Source organism: Papaver somniferum, chromosome 4 (assembly GCF_003573695.1).
Source record: "Papaver somniferum cultivar HN1 chromosome 4, ASM357369v1, whole genome shotgun sequence".
Classification (NCBI taxonomy): domain Eukaryota; kingdom Viridiplantae; phylum Streptophyta; class Magnoliopsida; order Ranunculales; family Papaveraceae; genus Papaver; species Papaver somniferum.
In genome coordinates, this window is record NC_039361.1 from 12,620,483 (window position 1) to 12,626,842 (window position 6,360).

General features: G+C 37.7%; 1 pseudogene; it reads right to left on the reverse strand.

The window, feature by feature from the left end:
* Positions 1 to 4,437: 4,437 nt before the first annotated feature.
* LOC113276699 lies at positions 4,438 to 4,537 on the reverse strand (annotated as a pseudogene).
* Between the last annotated feature and the right edge of the window lie 1,823 nt (positions 4,538 to 6,360).

Below are 6,360 nucleotides of genomic sequence, written 5' to 3' on the forward strand. Positions count from 1 at the left end.
CATACAAGGATCTATTCTATTTTCCATCATAACGACATAATAGACTTTATCCTTATTGAACAAAAGATTTTATCCTATTTTCCATCAAATTAATGATTACATAGGATTAACTTTTGTATATGTCAAAAGTCTATTCGTCCTTTCATCAATACGAATACCGATTCATGAACGACTTTACTTTTGACTGCAACATGGGACCTTCAAGTTCACGGACGTAAACAATACATATCCCATAAAAATATTGCAATATCACAAACCATTAAAATACTGCAATAAACATCATCCTCCAAATACTTTTAGAATTTAATACCAATAAACCTAAAAAATAACATAAGAAGATGAAAACAAAAATAGCTATGTGTAGTCACAATCATCGCTATTCAAAGCACTAGTTATTCTTCCAACTAATCCAAAAAGAAGACATCCTAGGTATCTATACCTCTGAACAATCAATTCACTTACCTTGATTATTCTTCTCGTATTCCCTATATTCTTCAAGCTCATCTTCGATTAGGTCAATCCTTGATTCAAGACTATCCATTTTCTCCTCAAGTTTTTTGGGAGACACTTCAAGTTCATTTTTCAGAGCACGATCTTGTTCCAAAACGAGATTCATGGTTAGAGAGAGCTTATCAAACTGAGAGACATAAGGGTTCTTATCAGAAGAAGAGACATGTATGTCATAGCACATCTCATCATCAGAAGAATCGAAACGAATATTCTTTGAGGGAAATAGAACTATCCATACATCACTTTCTTTACTTGAAAGACTAGAGGAGGACATGATAGAGAGGATGAAATGAGAGTGCTGAAGAGGTAGAGCCTTTTAAAAGGAATACAGGTGTAAAATTCCCAGAAACACCCTTTTTACCAAATCATAACAGAAGTTGGTTATAAGAAAAACTGAAGCCGTTCTCGAACAAGACCTGGAAAAAAAAAAGCACAAAAAAAATATGTTACAGTCCCCTTGTATATTATGATTCTTGTATAAGAGGAAGAGAACACAAGAATCATTTTTCAACAAGACTACTGAGCATAAGGCCTCCAATCTAAGATTGGACTGGGATAATCTTTGCAACGAGAGAAACCACCCATTTCACTAGGTTTCTGCTTATCCATTGTGATCAGAGGTTTAGAAAACTTGATTGCAGATTGATAGACACAACTTTGTGTCTTATTTGTCTCGGTTCTATATATTAATAGTGCTCATTTTTGTACTTATTATGGTGTTTTGTGTGTGTGTAGGTATTTTTGGCCAATAAACATTTTTGGAAAAATCGGCTCGAAAAGTTGTCGAAAAGCGCACCCGGAGGACACTTGCTATTCAGACTCTCACTATGGATAAGGGGTACCCGAATTATTAAGGGGCACCCTCAGGATACCCAAAAGGCACCTGCTATCGGCACCCCTACTCTGGATAGGGGGCGACCTTTCTCTTCTCCAGATTTTTGGCGGGAAAAACTGAATTCAAATTCAGTTTTGCAGCGGAACATTCTGGCGAGATTCTGATAGAGTTTTAGGATGAATTCGTGTTTGTTGTGGATTGGGATTACCCTGTTTTGGTCAAACAGGGAAGGTATGAGCTGTAGAATCGAAAAAACAGGGTCATAAATCGAGTTTATACAAAACAGAGGCTTGGAGTTTCACGGGACTTGTGAGATTTTATGGATCTCATTTGGAGTGATTCAACTGCATATTCGTGTTGGGATGGACTTCTTAGAGCATAACAGGGGATGTATGTTTATCAAATACGAAGGAATATGGATGAATTCTTGGATTGAACGAAACAGAGGAGTAGCATTATTATCGGGAATTTTCTTGGTTCTATACATGGGGATTACGTGCAGATAAGGGTAGAAGATCTTCTGTATATTTAATGCCATCATTGGGAGATTCTTGGACGTCATATTTAATTTGTAAGACGCGTAGAGAAGATTCAGAAAAGGAAATATCCGAAACTTGCTGTGAAGGAAAGAGAGGGATTGAATCGAGTTATTTTTGGGTCTGTTGCCTATATATAGGTTGGTTGCAAGTCAGAGAGGGGGAAAGTACTTTTTGGGGAAGTTTAGAAACAGAACAGAGATAAGAAAAATTCACAGAGAAGAATAGCCGAGTTGCAGTCGAGAGGAAGAAGAAGAACAGAGAACCGTCACCTTTTCTTTCAAACTGTAACAATTTGCCAACAACTATTACTGTTAGTATTTCTCTGTAACATTGTTTTCTGTAACATTGGGTTCTGTAACAATTAAATCTGTTACAAACACGCTGCTTCGTACCTTCTTCTCTATTCAATTAACTTTTGAGCAAGTGATTAATATGAGGAGATAAACCCCATTGCTGAGGCGATAGAGGAAGCTATTTTTCCAACAAGAAGTGGTATATTCTATTTCATCTATTTATTGCAATTATGATTATGATTATTTTCCTTGAGCTATAATTGATTATGATTTTTACTTGAGTGATTGTGATCTATTTTGATGAAGTATGCTTAGTTTGTAGACTTTTGATGCTTCATACTTGATATTTACAATTATTGCTTTTGAAAAACTACTTGTTGCAATATTCTAGAATCAAATTGAACGAGAAAATTGCATAAATATAAAGATTGGATTAAATCACTTTGAACTTGGAAAATAGTGGAATCTTAGCCTCAGTTGTCTTTTAATATTGATATCAACTTTGTCCGTGTTTGCTATAATTATTAGTGAGTTTTCTATTTTAGCTTTAGAATTTAAGTCTATATTTTATCCTTCTCAAGTCTTTGAACGAACCACTTTTACCACTATCTATAAAATACATCAATTTTTGGCGCCGCCGACGCGGATTTGCTTTTAGGGTTTTAGACTTATTTTTCTTTTATTTTGTTAGGTTTTTATTATTTTTGTTCTTTTTTACGTTTTTGGGTATTTATCTTTTGTCTACAGGTTTTGGATCATAAAGAAAATTGAGCCAAGGAGTTTGGTGATTTCGTAAAGACTGGATCTTAAAGCATAAAAACTTGGAGCGAAAGATTAAAGCGAAAAGAACGGAAAAGAAGACAGTTTCTTGCAGTTATTTTATTTCTTAGGGTTTTGTTTATTTTTCCTTATTATAAAAAAAAAACTGTATTAGGTTTTATTAATTTTGTAATTTTTCTTTTCTTTTTGGACACTTTGGACTTTAAACTTTGGAACATTATTTTTAAACCCTATGGAAGGGTAGTTTAAATATAAACTGTGTGTAGAGAAGGACGGCGATTACGATATCGCCTCGGCCCCTCGGGTTCGTACATGACATAGGAGTCGTGGCCCGAGTCGACTACAACCGATTCATCCCCCGTCTGGAACGGGAGGTAAGATTCTAAACACCCGCGAATCTCCTGTCAGCGGGTTTACTGTATTCCTTCGGTTTCATATATGCTGAGGACTTTAAAACAGATGATTTAATTTCCTAGTAAAGGGCAAGGACTGGCCATACAAGATAAGGGTTCAGATTTCATCATTGTTCTCTTCTTGCCCGCCTTAGGAAAACGAAACCAAACGCGAACCTAAGCCTAAAATTTTGAATAGAACGAGACCTATAGGGTAACGAGCTTAATAGGAAAGTCGTTCGAGAAATATTGGTTACTCTTTTGAGCATACTTCGAAGTTCATGATGGTTTCTGTGAGTTGAATGCGTGACCGCACCGCCTTGTAATACCGGTGAGGCCTTGGGTATCAAAGCTCCATCGAGCTTCCCTCGCCTCTATTCAACTTACTTTGACTCGGATTGATTCCAGAGGGGTTTGCTCAGATTGTAACAAGTTTCTTTTCGAAAGAATAGAAGATGGTCTAGAAACAATCTAAGTGGAGCCATCATGCTTTTTGTTCGCTAGACATCAATAGGTTTGATTTGGTTGAGTCAGCCTTGTTTTGTGATTGCATAGAATTCCCCACCTTATTCTTTTGCATGCATGAACGTAAAAGAGACGCCCTAGGTAGATTTGTTAAAGAAAAACCTTGTAGTTCTAAGCGTCTCGATTACCTCAATTTAGAAAGCCCGATTCTTGAAGATTCCGTTTTTGAACGTCCGTTTGAGGAGAAAATCCCTGATATTCCAATAGTGCCAGAAATGGCAACTTTGAAAGCTTTGTTGAACCCTACTAGGACTACTCGTCCCTCGTGTATCAGGTTATCTGAAACTGAAGCAAATTATGAACTTAAGCCTGGAACCTTACAGTTGCTCCCAATATTTTTAGGGAAAGGAAATGAAAACCCCTATTTCCATGTTAGGGACTTTGAGGAAAAATTAGAAACCTTGATGATGATGCTTTGAAACTCAGGTTATTCCCCTTTTCCTTGAAAGATAAAGTCAAATCGTGGCTATATAGTTTGGCTTACGGATCAATTGAAACATATGAATAACTTACATCTTCCTTTTTGAACAAGTTTTTCCCTAGGCACAAAACATCGTCTATTAGGACGCAAATCTGCACATTTTCTCAACAGGAGGGAGAATCCTTGTATAGGTATTTGGAAAGCTTCAATGATCTATTAGACCAATGTCCTCATCATGGTTTAGAAAAGGTTAGGTTAGTTCGGATCCTTTATGAGGGTTTAGATTATCCCACTACAACCACAGTAGAATCTATGTGTACAGGTGGGTTTGAAAACCAAACAGTTGATGATTGATGAGTGCTAAAAAGTGCATATTTCTATATCTTTTTGTTGGCAATTAACTCATCTTTTGTGCTCTAATTCTCCATTTTATCCCATATTCTGTATTTTCATTGTTTTCAAGAATAAATACTTTTCTTAATTAATTTTGTATTTTTAGGTTCTAAATAAAGTTTGGATGGAATTACGGAGCGGAAAAGAGCAGAAAAGTGGTGGAAGCCGATAGGAATCACGCAAGGAAGCCGCGAGGAATGTTGTGCACAAGACCAAAAGGCTAGAAATGGGCTTAACAAGGAAGAATTGTTCTTAAAGAAGATATGGGCTTGGCATACCCAAGGCCCAAATTCCATCCCACTCCCATATCAAGATCCAAGCCCGCCTCAGCTTCTGGCCGTCAGATTGGATCCATCTCATCATCCAACGGTCGCTCAAGACCTGCTTCCATCTTGTCGTTAGATCCATTTCATAAGTGACAATCCAACGCTCATCTTCGTTGTTCATCAAAATTTTCTGCACCCGCTCAACATCACAATACCTAACCATATTTCACCCAAAACAGAACCCAACCAAACACTCCCTTCTCTCTTCTCCCATCGAACTCTCTTCGTTCTTCTCTCCCTCACCTCCTCTGCAACCACCATTCCCACCACCTTCTCCTGCTGCCTCCACCAACTCGAGCAGAGATCGAGAAATCAAATCATCACCACCCCAACCACTAAAACCCATCATCACCCTATTTCTCTAGCCATCTATTTCATCGATTTCTCACCTCACCTCTCCCTGAAACCCTAGGTGAGAAATTGATGAAATAGGTGAGTCTATAGACGTAATTGGAAGGCATGGAGAGGAGCAGGAAGAGCAGAAGAAGAGTGGGTCGAAGAGATGGAGCAATTGTCCCATCTAATTAGGTGAGAAATCAGAAACCCTAACTGCCCTGTTTTGAATTTGGGGGAAAATTGTAAACCCTAATTTTGGGTATAAATAGAAGGCTTGTGTGTTGTGTTAAAGATATGCCTGGATTAGCCAGAGCACCACCAAGAGGCCTGGAATAGCCAGGACCTCAACTGTTAATGTTGTTTCAATTTCAGTTCAAGTTAAGTTCAATGTTTTAAACAATTTCAATTCCATTGTCATTTAATTTCATTATGTTCTAACTCCATTTGCTAGGGGTTAGATGATACTCTTGAATTGTAAGCTAGGATAGTCCTTGTTCATGTCACTGTTCTTGTAGTGCTGAAACTAAGTAAGATTGATAATTGGCTAGTTGAGTGAATGCACCTGTGATCAGCTGTGCTGTAAGAAGACAGCTGATTCTAGGGGTGTAAGAGTGAGAGTAGCTAAGGATTCAGTCCATTTGAAGGACTGTGCTTAATTGATGTAGGGAAGTTAGTAAACTTAGTGATCAAATGCACCTGTGATTGAGTGTGCTGTAAGAAGACACTCAATGCTAGGGGTGAACTAGAGAACTTAGGGGATTAACCTTCCACCAATGCGGATTGCTAGATAACTGGTTGAGCAAACAAGCCTGTGATCAGCTGTACTGTGAGAAGACAGTTGATTCTAGGGGTAAGTTAGTAAGATTAGTTAAGTAAATCATCCATAATCTTCCCTGAGATGAAGCAAGAACATGATTTGATTAGGATCTGCCTTAGTTTAGGATCAAGAAGTGGATTCAAAAGCCCTAGCATGTTCCTGTTTACTTGCTTTACATTCTACTGTTTTTCAG